Here is a 25,444-nt window from a genome sequence, read left to right as displayed (position 1 = left end):
GGAAAAATAGTTTCATTTCCTATTATTTTAGTTCTAACACGAATTAAAATAATTAATAAACACAATTAGTTATCATTATCAATTTCATGTCCACAATAATAAGAATAAATTTTACCACCGAATTTGTATTGTAAGTAACGACAAACCGCATAGTTGAACGTGTCATTATCTTTTTTTTTTCATCGAAAGACAAAGTCGTTTGCATCACAGTCCATCGTCAAGTTCGAATTTCAAAAACCTTTTCCACTAGCGTGCAAAAACGCTATTTCTCGCAGATTTCTGATGAGAAAGAATGCGTTTCTTACTCGTTCGTGATTGTATATACTTAAGTACAATATACGAACAAATTAAAGATAAAAAACCATTATATCTTATATTAAAATATGAATAACACGAAAATATTGATAGTTTATCAGAAATTAATAAAAAACCCTTTTAAATTTTTATTCCAGTAAAAAATACTTTGGCATTAGTTTGCTCGTAATGTTTAAGTATACTATTATTCGTGGGAAAAGTTATATATTTACTCTAAAATGTTACATAATAATGTTTTACTATGGATATTACGATTTATTCAAGTTATTGGTCATAAATTCGCATGAACCCATGATTTCCATGAACAATATTACAAAGTTATTTTGTGATAAACATGCAAGAATCTATAGTGTGCAAAATACATACTTGCAATTTTTTTTTTCCATAGAATAAACATTGAACTACCGAACAATTGTAAAATTAATTGGAAAATTGTTATATCATTTGAAAGGTAGTAAATGTGGATTAAGAATGAATGAGTTACTTGTCAAATGCCTTCTCTATGCCGATGATCAAGTACTTACTCCTAGCCTCGTCGGCAGAACAATTGCAAGAGATGGAGATGGGAGAACAGTTGAAAGGGATGAAAGTGTTTCAGAATGCAATATTAGAATTGGCAGCGTGAGATTACAACAAGTAAAAGAATTTGTGTATCTGGGTAGTTTGTTAACAAGAGATAGTAAGTGTGAAAGGAACATTGAGACGAGAGTGCAATCGGAAATCGAGTGAATGGAGCCCTGTATGTCTTAATGGGTAGCCAGAATGTCTCAAAGCAGACACGTTTGGCTGTTCATCGGGCTAGCTGGTCCCAGGGGCGTGTGGCAGAAAAAACATGAAAGTAGGGTGAATGCTGTAGAAATTAGAGCTTTGCGCAATATGTGCGGTATTAAAGATAGAATGCCAAACAGTGAGGTAAGAGAGCGTTGTAGTATGAAAGATGATGTAGTGACAAGGATAGAGAGAGGGAAGCTTCGCTTGTTTGGTCATGTAGAAAGAATGAATGTTGGTCGATGGACGGCACAAATTTACAGAGCGAATGTGGATGGAAGCGTGGGAAGAGGTAGACCTCAGCGAATATATCTCAACCAGATTTTAAAAGCTTATAAACATGGCATATATGAAGAGATTGATAAGCATAGAGGAGGCGAAGGAGGTTTGTCAGGAGCAGTGGAAGACAGGCGTGATGATATGTAATGTATGTATGTAATTGGAAAATAAATCTGAAAACAAAATTACGAGGTGTATTTCGAGTGGGAAAATACAAAAACAAAAATTACGGTAAAAACTTTTACACGTTTACACGGTAGGGCCGTCGATATGTTGCTGATCGCACTTACATTTCATGTACAATTATGTGTATTTTTAGCACAATAAAGACCTGCGGACGGTGCGGTGCTTTACATATGTTACGTCTGCCGACCTCAACCGAACAGTGTACTCTGGGAAACATACGAATTCTATCAATCGTACATTACTAAGAACATTTTGCATTTACATACATAGGGTACGAGCCCTAATACTAGGTATAAAACGGAATTTCGTGTATTATTCCGTTTCACTACAACATTGTATATGCATATGCAACAGTAGAGCCTAATTAAAAGCTATTTAGAGCCTAATTTTAAAAGCAGTAGAGCTTCTTGTGAATAAATTCGTCCAGAAAAATACTGCCACCTTACCTATATCTGCCGCTAAGCCCTAATGTGAGCATTAGTGCTTTCCTGTTTTGAAGAGTAAGGGGTCTTGTGAAATTATAGGCACATGGGACTTGTTAATTTATGTCTCAAATCTTTTCGATTTAAAACTGACTGGCATTGCGACAGACGTGTACTATCAGGACCATGGCTTGTTCGTCCCGTCTCTTGGTATCGTAAAAAAATATAATGTGTAGGTTCTGAAATCAGATTCCGAGATTTTAAACTGTATAGAAACAAAATCTTCACACTACACAGCTTCTGCTTGCATGGATGACAAAAATTAATGGTAGTGACCCATTCAGAACTTGCAGGTTGACATGATAATAATGGATACAAATATTTATTTACAAAGAGCAACCTCCAGAGGATTGTTAACCTTTTTCTAGTCATTTGGGTTCTCAAAATTTCAAGGAGCCTCACGGACCCTTTCCAAAAATATGAACGAAACCTACGCAGGTTTTTGTTGTCCAGCCAGTTTAGGATTAATATTATTAAATTTTAATAATAAATAGAACAAGAAAGGCTCGCGGGCTGCATTGACGCGTGTCTCGCGCGCTCCTATAATGGATAGCCGTCAAATGGCGCGAAAATTCAAAAAGGTCACGTGCACAGCGCCTATTTACTCACAACATATTGTATACCACTTTTTATATTAATGCAATCTGTTAGGTAGGCTTGACATGGACCACAGGTTGAGAAACCCTGCTCTAGTTTCTTACTCATTATTCTCGGGGTAATCTATTTAATCAATGCGACGATTTCAAGTAATTTGCTTAGCTAATGTAATAAATATCGTTTGAGTTTGATATCCACTATCGTCAAGTATATAACCAGAAATAGAGACGAAATGTTATTTAATTTGTTTGAAAACTAATCTGCCAAATCATTGCGGTGATTGGCCCGCCCGAACTCGAAACAATTGACGGGTGTCGTCAATTGTTTCACTTCAAATTGACCAGTTTAACTTCAGCTATAATGGACGAAAATTGAAAAATTACTTATTTCATATTTAATTACCGTTGAACTGTGATTCCGTTTGCTTTGTTATTAGATGTTTTGCTGTTTTTCCCACACTACCGAATGGAATACCAGATTGGTATAGATATTATCTTCATTACAATAAATACAGAATATTTTTGGAATATACGGAGACGAACACACAAGTCAAAATGTTGGCGCTGTAGTATTTCAGGTTTCTAATGTATGATTTCAGCGCAAACGAGAGTTGATATTTAAAAGTGATATAAGGCCCATTTGCCTGGTGAATTGCCAGGGATAGATTGCCCTTATTTCGTCTCTATTTCTGGTTATATATTTAATGCCCGCTATGATGTAAACCGCGTATTCCAAAGTGTTCACTTTGAAGATCCTAACCCGGATTGCATCAGGTGGGCCAAGTGTTCAGCACTAGGACAAACACACGTTTGATGAGAATAATGAAATACGTAAACAAATAAAAAATCTATTTTCGTAGACATTGTACACATTTCAACAGGTATCGTCTTCGAAAATAGATTTTTTTATTTGATGTGTGTATGTGCTTATACATATTAAATAATACCAAGTGACGAGACGAATAAGTCGTGCGCCTGGTGGCAAGCGACACGCCTGTCCGTAGCAGTTGCAGTGCCATTCATAGCTTTAAATCGCAAAGATCTAAGGAGCAATGCCACTCCATCCGTCACCCTGAGGCGTAAGTTGATAAGTTCCATGTGCCTGTAATTTCACCAGCACCCTTCAAAACTGGAGCATAGTATTGCTACAAATAGGTAAGGTGGCAGTATTGCTATGTGCAGGTTTTTGTTTGACTTTGAGGATTATTTATTTGACCAAAATTATAAAACTGTAGCGAAAATACAATCTATGTATGTGTGGATAACAAGGGATATAAAACTTGAACACCGCGCATTGAAGCACTTTTCGGTCACATGAAAAAAAATCAACAATGTGGAGGGAACTTTATAATTCACTTGAAAGTGTTTCTCAGACAATGTTCGAGATAACGGAATCACCACACTTATCGACGCAAAATCGGCTTGATCGTGTTTCAAAACCGATTAGCCCTCCATGCTGATTAATCCTAGTCTACGTGAAATGCATAACGCTTTATCCACTCTTAAAGAATTTACAAAAATGTATATTTTATTCAATATCATGTTTTTACTACTATGATATTCATATGTCGGAGTTAAGGCCGGAAAGGAAGACGTTGATGGAAAATAGCCTTTTCGCTAATTTAGTCAGGAATTACTTGATAATTAGCTTATTCACTCTTCGTTATCAATTCGTTCTGCTGGCGGTGAAATAATAACGTCAGTTAAATGCATTTAATTGTTTTATCTACACACATATCATGCACCCTCTACGATGTCACAAACCGCAAATTACGGTCAGGGTAAAGATAAACTGTTTTGTTGGAACAAATTTCTTATCAGTGAAAATGTTATTATCGCTTAATATTAACATCAAATTCTATTTTATTATTACATTGAAATTTCGAACATCTCTGAAAAACAAAACAATTTGATTCGACCTCAATTCTCATATCAGTCGAGATGAAGTTTTATACGAAATGACATGTTAATAGCAAACAATTATTTTGACAAATTTCACACGTTACTTGATATCGAACGATATGATAGTTGGGGTCGACTCAAGTTTGTCTATGAATTAATTATAAACTTTGGTTGCGTGACATGCGTGAGAAAGTATTTTTTGTCGCCATTTCGCCAGTCGTAATATGCGGTTCCTGAACACATCATAGAGAGCTTATAATATGTGTATGCATAAAGCAGTGTATGTTACATAACTGTACATAATTAGGCATTAAAACATTCGTGTGATGTTTTTATGAAACCCACACTCTTATTTTAATGCTTTCCATTATGTAAAAGTCACATAAAGAACTATTATCCACTTTTCACAGTAATTAGTTCGAAAGTACAAAAGATGGGTCAGGTCAAAACGAATTCTAAATATCACGCGGCAAGGTCACAAAGAGCGAGGCGGTGTCACGTGTTCTCTTACCAAGCAACTTACACAAAAAGCACCTCTTGTCAATGCGCGCTCGTTGATAAGCCTTGACCGTCAACTTTAGTTCTTATTTTGATATGGCAACCCTACCAATGACCACCATGTCATAAAATCACGTCAGATGACTGATTTAACTCAACCGATTCAACAACACCAGCGCCCCATCTCTTAGACTATACCCAATTTGAGCCATTAAACTGACGTGACATTTGTAAACAAAAAAGAAATCGTTTGGACTAGTTAATATTACTCGTAGGCAGCCTTGTAAATCTTTTGTCTGTTGATTAGAAAATAATAAATAATAATATTAGCTAAGATTTATCCTTTCGTAAAGAACATTACGTAAACAATACGCCGAATTCTGTTACATTACGTTTGAAGTTATAACTGGCTCCGACTCATATATTTTTTGTGAAAATACTCTACTACTTTCTTTTTCTTTATCTTTTTCATATATTTTTTGTGAAAATACTCCACTAGTAACTTCAAAATAAACGAGGAGGTTATACGTTCGGCGGGATTTTGAAAATTCTTTTTTTGTTTGAAAGGGTGCACTCTCGTGGCGGTTCCATTGTCACCAAGTCAGAATCTGATAAGGGTACCCGTGGAAATCGAGGAAAATCCTCAAATTTTATAGGCATGTCAGGGTATATATCGATTTCTCCGTCAATTGTAGACCGATTTTGAAAATTTTTTTTTAAAAGGGTATAATCTCGAGGTGTTTTCTGACGCCAAAGATGCTGTTTCGGGTTCGTTTTCGCTATCACAAATTAAAAATATTATTTTCTGGAAATAAAAGTTGACTTTTCACTTGACACAGTAAATGTAATCAACAAATCATCGTCACCATGACTACCAGAAAAAAGTATAAAATGTACAAATGAATAACAGTCTCATTATCACCAAGAAGTCAGAATCTAATGAGGGGATCCCGTGGTAATCGAAAAAAGCCGATGAGCAAACTTTTGAGGCCCATAAAGTATTTTTTGACCGGGTGAAGCCGAATCCACGTCCGTAAGTGTTGTAACCTCCTTAAAAACTTTATACGTATTTATATTGACTATTTCAATAAAACTCAAACTAAAATCAAATTTAACGCTACGTGAATAATGATAGTAATTGTTTGTCCATCCCCAACAATACAATGTTTGTACCCTTTTCCATTGTTGACTGCGGTATTGAGTAGGCTTCAAAACACTTTCATTTCAAGAACCCTTTGTAGTAAGGCACTTTACTATGTTTGCCCAACAATATTGCCGCACAGAATGGACGGCTGGCATTTGGGTAACAGAATTTGTTTGGGTATAAGTATGGGGTTAACTCGGAATCGTGTTACCTTGTTGTCATGAACAACACCTTTTTTACACCTATTTGAATACAAATAATTGTATCATCCTGTTTTAATATTATATCCGATATATAAATCCGAAACCATAGAAGATACAAAGAAACTGTATTAGAAACTATTAAGTCTTTTTTTGTGAAAACAAGTTTAGTATAGTATTTTTTTTTGTCAAGCGTGAGTTATCCATAAAAATGTATAAAATAAATCAATTTTTTATAAGAAGCTGAGTGTATCAGCATTAAACAAAAACAAGTAATTAGTACTCGAGTAAACGTCAATAGTAATTTCTTTTAATTTTTTCATAAGCAATTACGAAAAAACCATTTGGAAACTCAAAATGGTTTTTTAATTAGAACGTTATGAAAAAAAATACAATGCCCTTGAGCAGTTTTTAAAAGGTTTTTCCTAGAATGGTGGCAGCCCAATGTACGGTTTTTGTACCGTACAATATTTTTGTTAACTTAGAAACCTACTATTATTATTTCCTTGATGGTGGTCACAAGGCCTTATTGCACACGTACCTCAAAATGGCAGTTGACAAATCACATCATTAGCAATCGGCAAAAGCTAAGTATTGAAATTTATATTGTACACTTTTATTCAATACATTAACTTACTACGGAAATTGTGTTTACGTCAACTCAAGATATTTACTTCATCCTAGTCTGCTTTATTATTACCTTAACCTGAGACGTGTAGAGATCGAAAACCCAGTGGACAAACTTGTGTGGTCAACGCTTTGCATCCGTTTGACAGCATGTTTGATTTTAACTTCGAACTTAAGTATGATTGTGATATATGATCTATTAAAAATAATAAATAATAAATAAATAACGCACACACTCAACATAGCCCCGCACTAGGGATACCCTGTGTCGCGGGTGCCATGGACACACACATAGACAACCACAAATCACGAGAGAAATAATTGTAGACCATACAACTATTTCTCTCGGCCCGGGAATCGAACCTGGGACCTCTGCGTGGCAGTCCGGTATGGTAACCGTTCGGCCACGGAGGCAGTTATTATTAAATACTTCTCGTTAATGGTGTAGGAAAAGCTAGGACCAGTGTCCTAGTCCGGTCTTTTTCTTGTCATATTGATGGCATATGCTATACTATTTTATTAACCGACTTCAAAAAAAGGAGGAAGTTCTCAATTCGACTGTATGTGATTTTTTGTGAACCGATTTTGATGATTCTTTTTTTGTTGGAAAGAAGGTACCTCAATAGTCGTTCCATTTAATTTTGAAAATAACATCTACCTCTAAGGGTGGCTGTTCACGCATGAAGATTGATTTTTATAAATAGCGCCTAAATTTTACTATAAGGAGCCATTATTTTAATGGTTGGTTTTGCTATTCTCCAATTCAAGGTGTTTTTCTCTCTCAATATATGTACTTTAAATAGAGAGAACCGATTTTTATTATCTTGTGTCAAGTCCCGTATAGTTGCGAACTAGGGGATGAATCCGGGTTTGCGCACTTTCCGGTAACCAATTTCAATGTAATCCCATGTACTTTTGAGGTCGGTTTTTTTATTATTATACTATTATGTGGGCCATAACTCAGCCACGCCAACTGCGTCACTAATAGCTGCCATTAAATCCTCAAGCGTGCAGGGCACGCAGCGCACGATGTGAGGTGGGTTATCGTTTGAATCGCTTTGCATAAACAATCCAGTGGGTCTACTTCTGATCTCAACAACTACTGTCAAATAAGTAATACTCGACCAAATAAAAAAACCATGTCAAGTATTCATACTTTTACCTATTTAACAGTAATTGACTCAGATGGATGTCGAACGGACAGTGGGAATAGACACCCAGGTTAGGACCATCCGGAAATACCCTCGTGAACAAATTGTCCTCACTTCGGTCGACCTGAGTCCGAAGTCTATTTAAAAACCTCCATATAGAGCCAGTCCGGTGGGAATATAGCTGCTTCTTAATTTAGGGGTTGAGGGTTATGTACATTCTTGAAAATCCCCTCGTGAACAAGTTGTCCTCACTTCGGTCGACCTGAGTCCGAAGTCTATTTAAAAACCTCCATATAGAGCCAGCCCGGTGGGAATATAGCTGCTTCTTAATTCGAGGGTTATATATATTCTTGAATTTTCGTTAGCTATACAAGATATGTTACTGTAATAATAGACCTCCTTGTGAAAGAGTTCGTCCAGGGAAGTACTGCCACCATACATATTTCTGCCGCCATACAGTAATGTTCTTTATTGTGTTCCTGTTTTGAAGGACTTTTTTTTCATTTAATTAAATGAACTTGCTTTTGACCACTACCTAGCTCTGGAGCAAAGATAGTATCTACGATGGAACGAGTTCGCCTATTCAGTCGCATCTTAAAGATACCCGGGTTGTATGAGTTCGGCAACACAGTTGCAGGCAGGGAGTTTCATTCTTGGGCTGTGCGCATAATAAAAAATTATGAAAATAATAACGATACTGGTGAAATTACAGGAACTTGTTAACTTTTGTCTCAGAGTGACGGGCGCAGTGGTAGTGACCCTCAGATCTTTGTGTTTTAAAGCTCTATGTGAGTGACACTGTAACTGCTATGGACAGGCGTGTTGCTTACCACCAGGCGTACTACTTGTTCGTCCCGTCGCTTCTTATTATGAAATAAAAGGTTCACAACTCTTGGAAAACATGTAACGTCCCCAACTCGCATTAGGCCAGTGTGGCGGACAATTGCATAAACCCTTTCCTTAAAGCAGACCCATTAATTTTGATCATGTATTACAATGCAAAAAGATAAAGTATGAATTCGTACTTGGTATAACAACGCCACTTTCTATAATGAGCTTGCCCAAAAGATGCCTATGCAATCGCAACTTAAAGATACCAGGCTATGTCCATTGTACCATGACGTAGGTGAAAGGGTGTTAGTTGTCACCGCTGCGCATGGTGATCTAAAGTAGAAATATGTGCGTCTTTATGCAGATTTATAGTATATGGTCGTTGCTCTTGCTTGACGCTCTGGCACGTCTGGTGGCTGCTACACGCATAATAAAAGATGACGGAAAGCGTTTAGCGCTTTGCGCTTCGCGAGTACGTCTGAAGGGAATATCGACCAAGTAAGGATGATATGCCGCCGTACGTTTGGACGTCTGATGGTAAAAAAAGGCAGGCGGAATAAACTGATGGTGTTCAGGGCACATTCATCGAAGTATATTCTGCAGAAATCCAACAGTCAAGCACATGTACTCGTCATAGGTCGAAAGTGTCACATGAAAGATGAAGTTATAAAAATAATACGAATCACTTGAAAAAAAAATATATACGCGCTCCTCTACTTAAGCATAAAAAAGATATCGACTAATTCGTTGGTATAATCCTTAAACCCGTTTTAAAAGTTTTCAGTTTACAGATTACGCCTTATTTACACAAAGAGTGCGTATATGTGAAGTATTTGGGAATTTACGTCAAAATATTGTAATAAAATTTTGATATTGAAGGCAAAGGCACGTTAATGTGAAGACACAAACAATTGCATGGAATCCTATGCTTTTGTCTTGGCAGCGCTACCTTACGCTGGTATTTTAGTAATTCGACCGTGCCAACTGGGTCACACGGCCTGTTATATTGATTGCGCGGGTCAAATTCACTTGGAGTGAAGCTTACATGAATATGCAGAGGATTTGCTTAAAAAATGCATTGTTTCTTCATGAAAGAATTATATTGAAGAAGCAAAATAAACAACGGTTATGTGGAGAACCCAATCATAACCGCTCACGCGATGCGCTCCTCCTACTGCAAAATGGCGGCTATTTGGTTTCGCAAATTAGAAAAGCATTCAGTTTAAATACAAGTTTTTATAAATAAAAATTATTATTCTGCATTGCTAAATAAATACACTCCGTACTACCAACAAAAACATCTCTAATAAAATGCAGTAATACACCGCCAATCCTGCACTTAAAAAGCACTAATGAAATTTTTGGTGTACTTGGATAAATATGATAATATTCCGTTTGAGTGGTTCTAACGTTTACCATGAAATTACTCCTTAAAGTATAGTTTATAAACATTTATATTCAGGGTAAACTTAAAAAACGCTACTTACGGTATGTTTTCAATAAATAAACACTGAAATCACCAGCCCAAACAATAACACACACGATTGTCGTGACGTATTTTTGAAGTTGTTTATTTTTTTAAATGACAGACCCAGGCATTAAAAACTGTATGGTTTGATAGAGTAGTTACCGAAATATCAATTAATATTAGTTCTTTTACCTGTTATAACTTCGATATCCGATAAATCGGTATAAAATCATTACCGGCACCTCTAGGTGTAGTATGCGTCTACGGCTGCATGTATCACGTGAGCGGATAAGAACGGGCACGTGTAATAAAGCCACATCTGCCAAATAACAACTTTTCAAGACAAAGGTTTCCACATTCTATGAACAACATTAGTCTATACATTCTTAATATCTACTTGAAAATAATAATAATATATAATAACGCACACACTCAACATAGCCCCGCACTAGGGAAACCCTGTGTCGCGGGTGCCATGGACACACACATAAACAACCACAAATTACACCCAAACTCACGAGAGAAATAAATGTAAGCCATACAAACATTTCTCCCGGCCCGGGAATCGAACCTGGGACCTCTGCGTGGCAGTGGCATGGTAACCGTTCGGCCACGGAGGCAGTTTCAGGTTGAAAAGAAGGATGGATCAGAATGTTGGACGATGTAAAGGGAGAATGAACGAACTGTGCATGTAGCGGAAATGCACATGTTGAGATGGATGTATGGAGTGACGAGAAGGGATAAGATAAGGAATGAAAGTATGAATGAATGAATCTGGGGAAGTTTGGAAGTGGTGCTAGTGACGGAAAATATTAGGAGTAATAAGTTAGCGTGGTATGGACATGTCATGCGGAGAAGAGTGTTAGGTATGAATGTGGAGGTATACAAGGGGAAAGGAAGGCCAAAGAAAAGATGGACGGATTGTGTGAAAGATGAGATGGGTAAGAAAGGTGGAGTAAGAGAGTGAAAAAAAATACATGTTGTGCCGACCTCACCTAGCGTGGAATAAGGACAAGAAGAAGAAGAGTTATAAATTTTCAAAAAATACATAATTTTTATGACTTTCATGTAATAAAAACACAATTTTGACGTATGACATGTGGCTTTATTATAACAAGGGTATGATATGTTCATGGATGAAGTACTATACAAACAGAAACTGATACACGAAAAGCATGTACTCCTAAAAATAAGCGATTTAGTTGATTTACGGCACTATTATCGTATAGAGTTGAGTCGAAATCTTGATGACACTTGCCCTAATAGCTTTCGTGGTGTATTCGAACACACACATAAAACATAATGCGCTGGATTATCGCAGATTATGTTTTATGTGTAGAAATGTAAAGACGGTATGAGATGGAATAAGTAATCCGCAGCAACGTAAATTGAGTGCAAGTTTTTTGCAGACTCAGCTCTGTTTTTTTGTCTATTAATCCCACACACAATAGTACTGCTTTGTAGCAGAAATTAGTAGCTGTTGAATCGTCTGAATTTCGCTCCCAGCTTCACGTAATTCAATTTAGTATAGAGGAATATTGCAGTTGCCTGCTGCCAATTGCCGTGAATATACTGCAAGTGTCGTAAGCCAGTATAGCACTACAAATTGCCATCAATTTCCAACTACGTTGTCGTTGTTAGATGCTTTAGTGGGGTTTGTAGAGCCCGGAATACGCTTGGATTTACACTTCGACTTTAGAAAGAAAGAAGAAAGAAAACACATATATAATAATGCAACCGCAACCGTTCCGAAATATCGGGAAAATAAAAAGAAGTTATACCGTGGTAAGAAACCTGTTACTAGTGATAATCATTTAGTGAATAACCACGAAAGTCTTAAAATCTATACATATATAATAATGTTCACCACAAAAAAAGAAACAAAACAGAAGAAAAAAAAAATATCAAAACATTCTGACATAAAACATACGAGTGGTGGCTGAAAATTAATAAATTTTGACTGTTTCCATTTCAAAAAGAATACTGGCTACTATCATTATTAAATCGTTGTTTATTATATTTTCAAAGGTAGTAACAGTCTTTTGTTTATTACATCTTCCACCATTTTGAAAAAAGCGGCACTTTTAAAACGGAGCAACAACTTTTTTTTAAATATACTAACAAATAATATAATAAGTGCGTTTTCTATTTTTACATTTCAAATTGAACAAAAATGTAACCATGGTCTTTTATTCGATACTTAGGTTGATTATTTTTCAGTCGCCACTTGTAAGTAAAAAATTATAACACAAACAAAACAAAAGGTAAATAAAATTAAAACACAAAGTATTCACATATACAAGGACACTATAGGTATAAAAATATTTTGTGTGGTGCCAGTCGCGTCGGTATCAAAATGGTCAATAACTCAGTGTTTGTTGGAAAAGGCAATGCGTTCCCAGTACTAATTTATCAACTAGGACCTTTAAAGCATTATCACCTTTACGTATAATGGGCATAGAAGTGAATTTTAATTTGAGGTGTAAAACGGAACGTGCTGTTATCCCTTGTGATTGAAAACTTGAAAATATTTACGACGCAACTTTGAGCATTAAATACTGAATCGAAGTACGTAAATATTTTCTTCCGAGATATTTTTTTAAACCAACGTTTTGGGTCCTCTACAGGTCTCGTGGTCGCGGCTGACACACATTTATAACTTTAGTGAACACATGCGACTTCAGATCGAATAAATTATGACTTTTTTTTAAAAAAACCTCAAAAGTTTGTGGAATTACATCTATTAGCTAAGTTTTATTAAAGTCAGTTAACGGAAAGTGGTTGAACGGATTCACGAGTTAAGGCCTAGAATACCGAAACCAGAACAAATTTAGAAAAAATATTTTCCCATCAGGAATCGAACCCGAGATCTCCTCATCCAGCGCACTCACTGCAAACAGTTGAGCCACCTAGTTAAATTTCATTCAAACTGAGCCAATAGTTATACTTCAACCGAAGTACATTTTGGAATTAATTTACATCGGATTGGATGTTAAGAGTCTATCCAACTTCAAATGGCTTTAGTTGCATAACAGTGAAAATGGTGAATAAATCACTCTGGAAAAAATATATAGTATAACGGAAGATATACACTGATTACTAACATACAGGCTGAAAACATGATTTCTTAAAAATTTCACAATAGAAACAAGAACACAAACCTATCTCGAAATTTTACAAGAAAACCGCTGTATTCAATAGCCACTTTTCATACGAGCATACCAATGATTTTTTTAATATCAACGGAACTAAATAATAATAACGCACACACTCAACCCCGCTCCGCACTAGGGAAACCCTTTGTCGCGGGTGCCATGGACACATATATAGACAACCACAAATTACACCCAAACTCACGAGAGAAATAAATGTAGGCCATATTTCTCCCGGCCGGGGAATGGAACCTGGGACCTCTGCGTGGCAGTCCGGTAACCGTTCGGCCACGGAGACAGTTTAGATTAGAAAAAGAAGCGCGCATTTGACCTCCATGTCACCTGATGGAAAGTGACGATGAGGTCGAGGATGTAGCATGTACACCTAAATAATGCCTATTCACTCTCGCTTTGACAAGGTCCAAGTTATAGCGTTAGGGGAACAAGTCTGCAGGCAGGGAATTCCACTCCCTAGCCGCTCGCCATATAAATGTGGAAGTGAAATGCTTCGTGGGAATCCTGGGAATATCCACAATACAAATACGTTATCCATTTTTGAAATGGCTTTAAAAATAAAAATTCATTACATTAAAAAAATAAAATTGGAATTCGAGCTGAGGTAGTATCGACTCTTAACATAATTATAACTTTTTTAAGAAAAAAAAACTACCTCAAAATATTGTGCGTGTAATTATACGTATTTGCCAAGTTCTATTAAACTCGGTTAACGGAAAGAGAGTGAAATTCAATAAACCGGATTCATCCACTAACGTGCCACCCTTAGAGGTGAAATATTTTCTTCAAATTTGAATGGGATCACTACTTAGGTACTTCCTTTCCAATAAAAAAGAATCATCGAAAAGGGGTTCACTAATGTCCAAGTAATCGTGTAATGTAAACACAAAAAAATTCAGTCGAATTGAAAACGTCCTCCTTTTTGAAAAGGAGGAGGTTCTCAATTCGAAAGTATTTTTTTGTACTTATGTTACACGATAATTTGTGAACCGATAATGACGATTCTTTGTTGTTGGAGAGGGAGTACCTCTTTGGTGGTCCCATTTAAATTTGAATAAAATATTCCACCTACAAGGGTGGTAAAATAGGGGATAAATTTGGTCTCGCACACTTTCCGTTAACCGATTTCAATAAAACTTAATAAATGTAATGAAACAAACTTTTAAAGTCGGTTTTTTTAAATTAAAGAAAATGGATTTACTCTTGACTAGTACCTAGCCCTAGAACAAGATAGGGACTACGATGGAACGCACCTTAAAATATGTCGGGTTGTATGTACTTGGAAACACAGTCGAAGGCAGGGAATTCCATTTCTGGGCTGTGTGTGTAACAAAAGATGACGAATAGCGCTTAGTACGCCTGAAGGGAATATCAACCACAGAACAATAAATACAACAGAAGTGGTTTTTTAAGGAAAATATTCCACCTCTGAGGGTGACAAACCAGGGGATAAATAACTTTTGTGGTCGGTTTTTTTAGTACCCTGTACTGAGATTATTTGAAGTCGAAACACTGGAGATAAAACTATTTTTTCGGACCTAAAATCCCGAAAATTTGTTCATTCTTTATGAGTGACGGACTAGATTTGTGAGATACTTGGGGGTTCTGGTGGATGAAGGACTAACTCGGAGACCTCACATCGACAATATTTGTGGAAGAGTAAGGAAGTTGATCTAAGTTTTTAGAAACCTGCGTCACTTATCTTCGGATCCCGTAAAGATCCCGAAACGTTAGGTTGCTTGAAAACACAAATATTTGCGATGGTTTCATAATCCAATGTATAGTAAAAACTCGATAATTCAAAACATTCAACGAACTCTACACCAAAATATCCGCAACATTGTCCAAATTAGATGGAAATAAATAAGAGATAGGTTCGTTACCCTAGATTTGTTCGGAAATGTAAATACACCCAATGTTTGTGGGTCCCTTAACTATGTTTAAGCAAGGAATTGAGCTGGTCGTTCGGAGAGGTTTACCAATGGATTTACATTTGTCTGAAAGTGGCATTGATTGACAAAAGAGATTGTCCCACTTACCTTGTAGATTCGACGATAAATTCTATAAGGATAAGACCCGGAATAATGTTGACAGGAAAAAAAGTTGCTCAATGAACCGTGTATTATTTTGTGTAACAGTTTGTGCGATACGAATTTTATTAGAGTTCTACATTTTTTTATGATACGTCGTCGGGTGGTAAGCGAGCCGCCTGTCCAGAGCATTTTGGTGTACGGTACTATTTAAATACTGTTCACGAACCGTACCGTAACCGATAATTACTTAAATAACCTGGATCCGAAAACCACTGCTTATAACTACAATACATAGGGCGCACTATAAGTTTCCGGAACTGGCCACTTACATAAACAATATTTAAATAGTAAATACAACATTTGAAAATGGAACTTTTTGACTATAGAATACAATTTGTTTCATCTGACTGTCACTTGTTTTTATATTGTGGCGTCATTTTAGAAATTGGTTGTCTACATCACCATAGACTTAACTTGTGAAAATTTTCGTAGTACATTTTCTACGACTTTAAGTGTAATTTAACACTCCAGCGGAGCTTTACTCGGCTTCAATCTGCTTTTGGTGATGAAGCACCACGCAAGACGACTATTTATAGCTGGTTTGCAGAATTCAAACACGGTCGTATGAATCTCAGTGACGAATTTCGTGATGTTCGCCCGTCCACCGCTGTGAACAACAAAAATATCGATGCTGTGTGACGTATGATCAAAACAGACAGGTATGTGATATACCGTGAGTTTAGGGCATCTTTAGGCATAGGCATGAGTCAAATACAATCAATACTACACAAACATTTGGATGTGTAAAAGCTGTGTCAAGAAACGGATCGTGTCACTTGGTGCAATGCCATGCTTACCAGATTCAACGAAGGGGTTTCAAATTTGGTGTGGGACATAGTAATAGGTGACGAAACATGGATTTATAGTTACCATCCCAAAACAAAGCAGCAATCGAGCGAATAGGTCTTTCAAGATGAGCTGAAACCAACCAAAGTGGCGCGCCTGCAAAGTGCTCTAAGCGGATGATTGCTTCTTTTTTTAATAAAACTGGACACGTGGCTACTGTTACTTGGAGAATCGTTGTACCGTGAATAGTGATTGGTACACGACCATTTGTTTGCTGGAAGTTATTGACAAACTCTGTAAAAATAACCGTAAACGTCGTATCATCTCGCACCACGATCATGCCAGTTCTCACACGGCCAGGCAGACAAATGAATTTTTGAAGCCCAAGAAATAATTAATAACTAGTTAAGTTGTTATTTGTAGATTTCATGTTCTGTCGGAATAGATATCTGTTTAATACATGTGTTGTCGCAGTAATTTTCCGTCGGTGTACTGACCTATCGAATGTTTGTGTTGCCGAAACAGTGTTCTGTCGGACTACTGACCTGTCGAACATGTGTTTTGTGGAAGTAGTGTTCCGTCGAATTAGTGTGTAGTCAAATTACTGTGTGTCTAAATAGTGTTTGTTGAAACGAAATATGACACTCCTTTAGTACAAGTTTATTCTGATACCCTAGTGACTAGACCAGAGCTTCTACACGTGTGCTCTATGGTCCAGCTTTGCATTGGAATCGTACGGTGCCTTGCGAGTGCAATATAATAACACCTTCAGGGCTTTGTTGAGGCTCCCCCGTTTCTGCAGCGCATCTGGCATGTTTGCAGATGTTGCTGTGCCTTCATGCGTAAAATGTCCACGTCGATAATAAGAGTAAGGGGTAGCAGCAACGAGATCCTGAACATTATAGCGGACAGGATGGATGCAGCAGTGTTTCGGAGGTTCATTGAGTTGCATGTTTTACGTGTGAGTCAGTGAGCTACCGGGTGGTTCTGGGCTCATCCTGTTTGCTATATAAGCTATTAATTTTATATGTAATGTAAATTAGTCAGCCTGTACACTGACTGTACTGTACTAATTGTAATCTTAACATAGTTATAAGGTGTGTTATGTTACTGACTTACTAATTTGCATAAACTTTGCTGTCTGAATTTTTTTTTATTTGTTTCCTATTTATAATCGACATGCCTGTCCATAGCAGTTGCAGTGCTCTCAGAGCTTTAAATCTCAAAGATTTGAGGGGTACAGCCATTGCGGCTATCACCCTGAGATACAGGTTGACAAAACCCATGTGCCTGCAATTTCACCAGCATCCTTGCCCTTCAAAACCAGAACGCAATAATGCTCACATTACTGCTTGTCGGCAAAAATAGGTAAAGTGTTAGTACTTCCGTCGACGAACTCTTTCACAAGAAGCTCTATTGTTACTACGCGGTTCAATCGATGTAGTTAATAAGCCTGGATTTTATTACAATGATAACACAGAACAGTAATTTAAGTATGATAATATTTATGATACCAAAAGAGGCAATCTTTATAACTTTATATTATTATAAGAACTGTACAAAGAAACACTTGAAAAGCAAATTGTGTACGGTTAACAAACAAAGCAAAAAATTTAAGGTAAGTAGAACACCTAAACTTCTCAATGCAAGCAACCCTGAATACCTGGTATTCCCGACGCTCTATTAGCACTGAAAAAAAGTTTGTTTTTTGCCCTGAGCTATTAAGTGCTTTTCCTTGGTGAGTACGTAATGCGGTTCTAACGACGCCCTTTATGAAACTATTTCTTTTGTTCCAAAAACCAGGCCGACCCTTTTCAGCAATGCCGTATAAAATGACATAGAGAATAAAAATTTCATATAAAGAACAACATCATTCCTTTATTCTGTATTTCAAAATAACTAACAGCAGTCAAAACAAAAAGATTTTTTATATATTTTTTTTAATTAACGAGGTTGCCTGAACGAGATCGGTATTCAGCAAGATGGCCTGTTTTACCTTGTCTTTGTTTTTAAACTGTTTTACTTTTGTCATAATGCTTAAGTAAAACAAGAACATATTATTACGATAACCGACGACGTACCGCATATCAAAATGTCATTACTTTTTTGTGTCATAGTATTTATATTGATTCAATATAATTATCTCACATAATCGGATTACTATAAAAAAAAATACGGCTATGATAGTAGGGTAAAACATGTGTTTATGAAACTATTTTTTCAGATACAAATCGCGCATTTTTGTTTTTTCAAACAAACCAACGTTACGGGACCTTTACAGGTTCCACAACCTGGATAGTGACTTCACTAGTCAGCCATGACCATAGGATCTGTAAAGGGCGCGAAACGTTGGTATGTTTCAAAAAAAATCCACAATTTAGATCGGAAAAAAATAGTTTCATTTCCTATATGTAACAATCGCGAAAACCTAAGAACTCAATGTTTGTTTTTGCTGTTAGAAAGTTCAAGCGCAAAACGAAACATGTGTAATATCTCCTTATTTAAATACGTCAATGTCCACTGTAGTGTCATGGTATAGGACAAGTAGTGTAACTGCATATTATAAGCGTAGCATTACAACTTGTATGGATAATAAGAATTAGGGAGTTAGAGTCCTGACATAGGGAACCCGATCTGCAGCGCCCTGCAGCTAGAGTAGTGTAGGATCACTTAGGGCAGTTAAGGAGTTCAGTCAACGTGCGATGGACGCGGATAGCATTCATATAGTTTCGTCCCTCTAGTTTTGCTATCGCCATGTCGTGCAGTAAAGAAAAAGAAGTTTTATTGTGCCTGATACACATGTACAAAGACATATTATGGAAAAAATATCACAATGACTATAATGTGGATATACGGGCCAAGGGCTTTAAAGTTTTATTTAAATTTACAAAAAAATATATGAGAAACAACAACTACAAATACAAGCTTCGATGGCACCACTATAGTAACACGTACAACGCTTTCGATGTACCCGTTCAGGATGCGTATTAGGGCCTGGTTGGCACTAACCTGGCCACACCCATCCTTTACCGTAGGGCTCTAGAAATCATGTAGTGTATAAGCGTGAAAGTATTGAACCATTCGGTTGCTGTTTGAAAAAATCCATCATAATAGTAGACTCGAATATTTGTTATGTTTATTGTTGTTTGAATCTCACCTCTTAAATTCAAAATTGTTTAGCATCCGCAAAACTAGTATAAAAAAACCAATGATTATGTAAGTATTACATTTAACAAAGGTGATTTCAGTATAGAATTTTTACAAATGACTAAAATAAAAACGTGACTGCCCTACACTCCGAGTGACGACGTTATGATATCATGTGATGGTGTGAACAAGTGTAACGGGTGTTACACGCGCCATGGAGTGATCTACTTGTTTTAGATATGTTGACAGACATAGTTGCGCATGACCGGGGGAGGGTTATTAACATGAAGGAACTCTTCACTACGTGTGTCCCTAATAATCTTACCGCAAAATTATCTAGCCAGTTCACTTTTATTGTAGTTGCGACTTGATATAGTGAAAACAAAATAGCTTGTAGTAGTACAAGTGACGTCAACTGGTACGTCATCTGGTTAACTGCATAAGGCGAAAGCTAGCCCACGCTATCCTGCCGTTTCGGTGACCTGGCAGGTGTCTATCCAGCTGGTAATCTCTAAAAAAAAATCACAATTAAGTGACAACTGTCTCTTGCGTCACAAATATAAATAGCCATGTGAAGTGTAACCACACTTCACATGGCTATTTATATTTGTGAATTGGATATATTTGGCAAACAATCCCCATGTGTGGATAACGAACAATCCCTATATGTGTGACAAAGTATTTGCCTTGTTTGCTTATTCGTCAAGTACAGCAAACATGCGATACCGCACGCCTGTCTGTTTCTCGACACACTTCAAAGGATCGTGGGCAAATTTGCAAGTAATCCGTCGATACTATGGTCATATTCATGATCTTAACTCTATATTTGGCTCCATGTTGACGATGATGTTTGTCAGTATCTGCAAGTTCGTCGTACGTCAAAAATTTTTTCAAGTAATAAAACATCCAATAACCGTTACTACATATTTTTATAATGAATACTACATATTAATAAAAATGAAGTGCCGCCTGTAAAGTATAGATAATCGGTTTTTTTAATTGTACTCTAAGACGGCAATTCATCGCTATGTATTGCCGCTGTTTGTTATAGGTTGTAAAAATATTTGACATATAGGCAAACATACTGGTAAACGTGATTATCTACAGATGGAGTTTAATAAGGAATCGAGTAAAAACACAAATTTACTTTTGAAATAATCAATATCGCCATTGATCGAGTGGAAGGTTCAATGTGTTTTCACTTTTGATATGCGTCGAAAAATCGACAGGCCCGGTGACTCGTGTTTGATGTTTGCTGTATTTAAGTATAAACTGCTTCTGTGGCCGAATGGTTACCATGCTGGACTGCCACACAGAGGTCTCAGGTTCGACTCCCAGGGCGGGAAAAAATATTTGTATGACCCACATTCTTTTCTCTCCAGAGTTTGGGTGTAATTTATGGTTGTCTATATATGTGTTTATGGCACACGCGATACAGGGTTTTCCTAGTGCGGGTGTGTGCGTCATTATTTATCGAAAGAGTATAAGACAAATACTTTGTCACACGTGCCGTATATTCAAAGCGATTGTTTGCCAAATATACTTACATAATATACATTTACGGGCGTTTTTGAAAGTTCATCTTTCGAACTCGTAACGCTGCTATTTGATGCAATATTTTTCAAACAAAATAAGAGATATTTCTGTTCTAAAGCCGAATGAACCATTGAGTTTATACGCTAGGCCTAACTCAGATACGCCTGCCATATAATGCTATCACAGCTATTGGTCGTAATACCATCCATTGTCTGGAAACCAATATCGGGCGTTGGATTTCAATAGAAACGTACAATCGCTATAAATAGTACATTATCGACTTTTATTAAGATTTGCGTATTGATTTTAAATCTGAAATGATGGATTCATCTTGAACACATTGTGATGGTGGAGGCGTTTGCTACCGCCAATTATATAGACATATATTTGTAGCCACTTGTCCTATCTATCAACATAATATGACTAAGTAACATTGTGGCCATTCATTCCTCTATTTCATGGCCTTCTCGGCTGTCACCACTGACGACGTTCACCCACTACTCGAATTGCATCTGGTTTACGTAACCCGTTCAATCCCATTTGATCCTGGCTGTTTGCTCCTCATATCAGCAATGCCAGTCATCGAACGTAGTGTTGTATTGCGCCCTTGGCCAATGCGTTTAAAGTCCAGGATCCAGCGTTAAATTGCTCTTTACTTTAAATTTAAAAAAAATTAAAACGGACATAGGTTTAAGTACGAAATCAACAGCACGTCACTTAATATTTAAATCCAACCTTGTGACAAGTGTCCAAGTTTTGTGATAAGAACTGTCCACAAACAAAAATGTCGAGCTCAACGTCCTCTTTATTGCACGTTTTTACTACCAAATTTCGAATAACTAAAATTAATGGCTGCTATTATTCAGCCTATAGCTTTACCATTGCAATCATACTTATTTGGCTATCATTTCCTTATTTCACAATTAAAAGCCCTATAATAAAGTATAAAATTCTATTTTGTTTCTAATAAAGTGTACTGTGTCACGCACAATGTAATGTAAGTAATGTTGATTAAGGTATTTAAAAAGAAACATTTTTTTTTAAATACCACCTGATAGATGTGATGATGAGGTCGACGATGCGGCATGTACAACTCAATAACATCTATTCATTCTCGTCTTGAAAAGGTCCAAGTAATAACGTTCAGGGATCAAGTCTACAGGCAGGGAATTCCACTCCGTAGCCGATCGCCATGTAAATGTGGAAGCGAAACGCTTCTTGCGAATCCTCGGATCATCCATAACATAGGGGTGGAATCCCAGCCTACACCTAGTCTCTCAATGATGGAAAGGGGAAGGCGGAATCAAATCATGCAATTCCATCGCCAATTCTCCGTGAAGGCTCTGCAGCTTCGCCTCTAATTCCGAGTCACCTATAAGCCTCTTGACACGTTTGTCGATTGAGTCCAAGTTGGCCAGTTGGTATTTAGCAGAGCCGTCCCATAAGTGACAGCAGTACTCCATACACGACCAGACTTGTGCTTGGTACAGCTGAAGCAACTGTTCCGGTGTGAAATAATGCCTCGCCTTGGAAAGGATGCCAAGCTTCCTGGCTGCAATTTTGGTCATGGATTCAATATATCTGCCGAAGTTGAGATTGGACGACAGGTCTATTCCAAGTAGCTGGAGACGGTCAGCTATCGGTATGGATAAATCACGAAAATTCGGAGTCAGATGAAAGAGACTCCGTTTTATGGAGAATAGACGCGCTTGCGTTTTGGCAGCATTAAATTTGATAAGATTGACATCATCCCAATCGGAGATTACCTTGAATGTCAAATTCAAACGACTAACTATGGACTCTCGACAAGATTGGATTTCTTCTCCACTGACCCTTGCATTGGTCAAGTACCTGTCCACAATTGTGTTGTCATTAATATACCCAAAGGCACCCAGAATTAACATATCATTGATAAGCAGCAGAAAGAGAGTTGCGGACAGTACGGAACCCTGAGCAATCTATCGCCCGATGTTCGGAAGAGTAGCCCTCTAAGACCACTTGAATAGAACGTTCACTCAAGAAATCCGAAATCCAATTGCAAAGGTCAGTGAGAAGCCCATAGGAAGGAAGCTTGCTTAAAAGGCTTGCGTATCAGATCCTGCCAAAAGCTTTAGAAATGGCTAAAGGCACTGCAAGGGCTTCGCCATGTCTACCCACTATTAAACGCACTTAACTATTTTGTTTATGTATCTTTATTGCATCTATTATTTTATTAATCACTTTTTTTATATTATCGTTCAATATAATACAATATACTTTGCAACAAAATAGTTTCTGTGGCGATAGTACTTGATATGTTTAGTTCCATTATACTATTCTGTGAAATATTTTATATTACGAATCAACAAAATATGCTATATAAGAAACACTTATTAATAGGTTTATAAACATAGTTTATTTTGCACACAAATACACTATAATGACTACGACGAATGTCGGTTCTTTTTTAATCTTTCTTATTTTTCTTTTTTCATAGTTCTGCACATTTGGGCATACAGAATTTAATATTTTCACATTAACTTGCATGGTGACCTTTGACCTCAATTATTTAAGGTCACAAGTCGAAATTAAAAATCGAGACTTTGATACGACTTCAAGAATTATTGTATTTTTAACTCTAACATCTTGCAAATTAATGATGATTTTTAAATAGTAACGAAAAGACTTGGCGTGCTAATTATAAACTAATTATAAATTCACTCTATACAATAACAATTTACTTTACACTTGGTAGTAGAAATCTCCTCGTTCTCTCACTTGTCGCTTTTCAACAAAACACTGTCAGTTACGGTGACAAGGGCTGTTCTTATACTTGACCAGATAAGTTCTAAATTGTTTTATACCCTTCAGGAAGATTAGCTGTTTATGGGAAGATATATCATTGCGCAGGTGAAGGTCGTTGAGGGCACCATGGTATCGGTATACCATGATAATGATTGAGTCGTTTGTTGGTAGATCTGATTGCAATATTTTTATTTTTATATTATTTTTTTTTATTTTTTTATTTTTTGTCAAAATATTCTACTGTACTATAAAGGTTTAGTTACATGTAAACAAATCGGAATGAGGTACTTTACGAAACATTACTTGGTTGCTTATTATAAAATTATAATGAACTTGTTAATAATCTCAATACAGAGTACTAAAAAACCGACCTCAAAAGTACGTGGATTTACATCTATTTGCTAAGTTTTATTGAAATATCCTTAAATTCGCCGCTACACAGTACTTCACACTGGAGATAATAAAAATCGGTTCTCACTACTCAAAGTATATTGAGAGAAAAACGCCTTGAATTGGAGAAATAGCAAAATCAACCATTAAAATAATTGCTCCTTAAGTAAAATTTAGGCGCTATTTAGAACAATGAATCTTCATGCGTGAACAGCCACCCTTAGAGGTGGATGATCTTCTTCAAAATGAAATGGGACCACTATGAAATACCCCCCCTTTCCAACAAAAAAAATAATCATGAAAATCGGTTCACAAATACCGGAGTTATCGCGTAACATACATACAAAAAAAACATACAGTCGAATTGAGAACCTCCTCCTTTTTTGAAGTCGGTTAAAAATGGTTCTAAATACTTATATTGATAATATTTTCAGGTAATATACAAAAGCTTGACTACATATTTAAAATATTACTAAATACTTAAGTCCAAACGGCGTTGATTAAATTTTTAAATAAAAATGTTTTATAAAAAGTATTACAACTTTCCTATGATAAACAACCTAAAAATCCCGGAGTCCAAAGATAACGTTTAAAAAGATAAAAGGCTAATAACATGCGACCCAATTGAAGAGTACAGCAGTAATACGTCGTATGAAAGTCACTACCGTATATTGTATTTGACCGGTTAACCCGACGCCATTAAAACTATTGCCTCGCTTGCAAGTGACAGGAAGTTAATTTACTTTTAGTTAATTACATTTAAATGTAAGAAATAACACAGAAAGAAATGACGGGCTTCTGTTGTTTCGTTTTAAAAGCAAATTAATGTTTAGTTTGTGTATTATTACGAGAAAAAATGACGAGTTTTTGTAGTTACAGCTTTTACATGAATTGATTTTATTATTTATCTATTTTTCAAAAAGTATACATTTTACAGAAGTCTATCTCTCGCCAAACTGGAAACACTTTGTTAGCAAGGACTCTCTTATACAATTATAGATCTACTGAATGATTAACTAAATACCTAGCAGTGAGAAGGTACTTTTCATGTAGGTTAGACTTTATGAAACAAAACAACAATAAGAGCTACAATA

The 25,444-nt window shown here is 36.5% G+C and overlaps 1 protein-coding gene across 1 annotated transcript in view; it reads left to right on the top strand.

Moving 5' to 3' along the window:
• The window catches only part of LOC113237774 (head-specific guanylate cyclase), a 196,784-nt gene that overhangs the window by 102,815 nt on the left and 68,525 nt on the right, over positions 1-25,444 (top strand). The window lies entirely within an intron of this gene.

This window comes from Hyposmocoma kahamanoa, unplaced genomic scaffold (genome assembly GCF_003589595.1).
Source record: "Hyposmocoma kahamanoa isolate Upper Pololo Valley unplaced genomic scaffold, ASM358959v1 103, whole genome shotgun sequence".
Taxonomy (NCBI): domain Eukaryota; kingdom Metazoa; phylum Arthropoda; class Insecta; order Lepidoptera; family Cosmopterigidae; genus Hyposmocoma; species Hyposmocoma kahamanoa.
The sequence above is the reverse complement of the archived record's forward strand: the minus strand, read 5'-3'. Positions and strand labels throughout refer to the sequence as shown.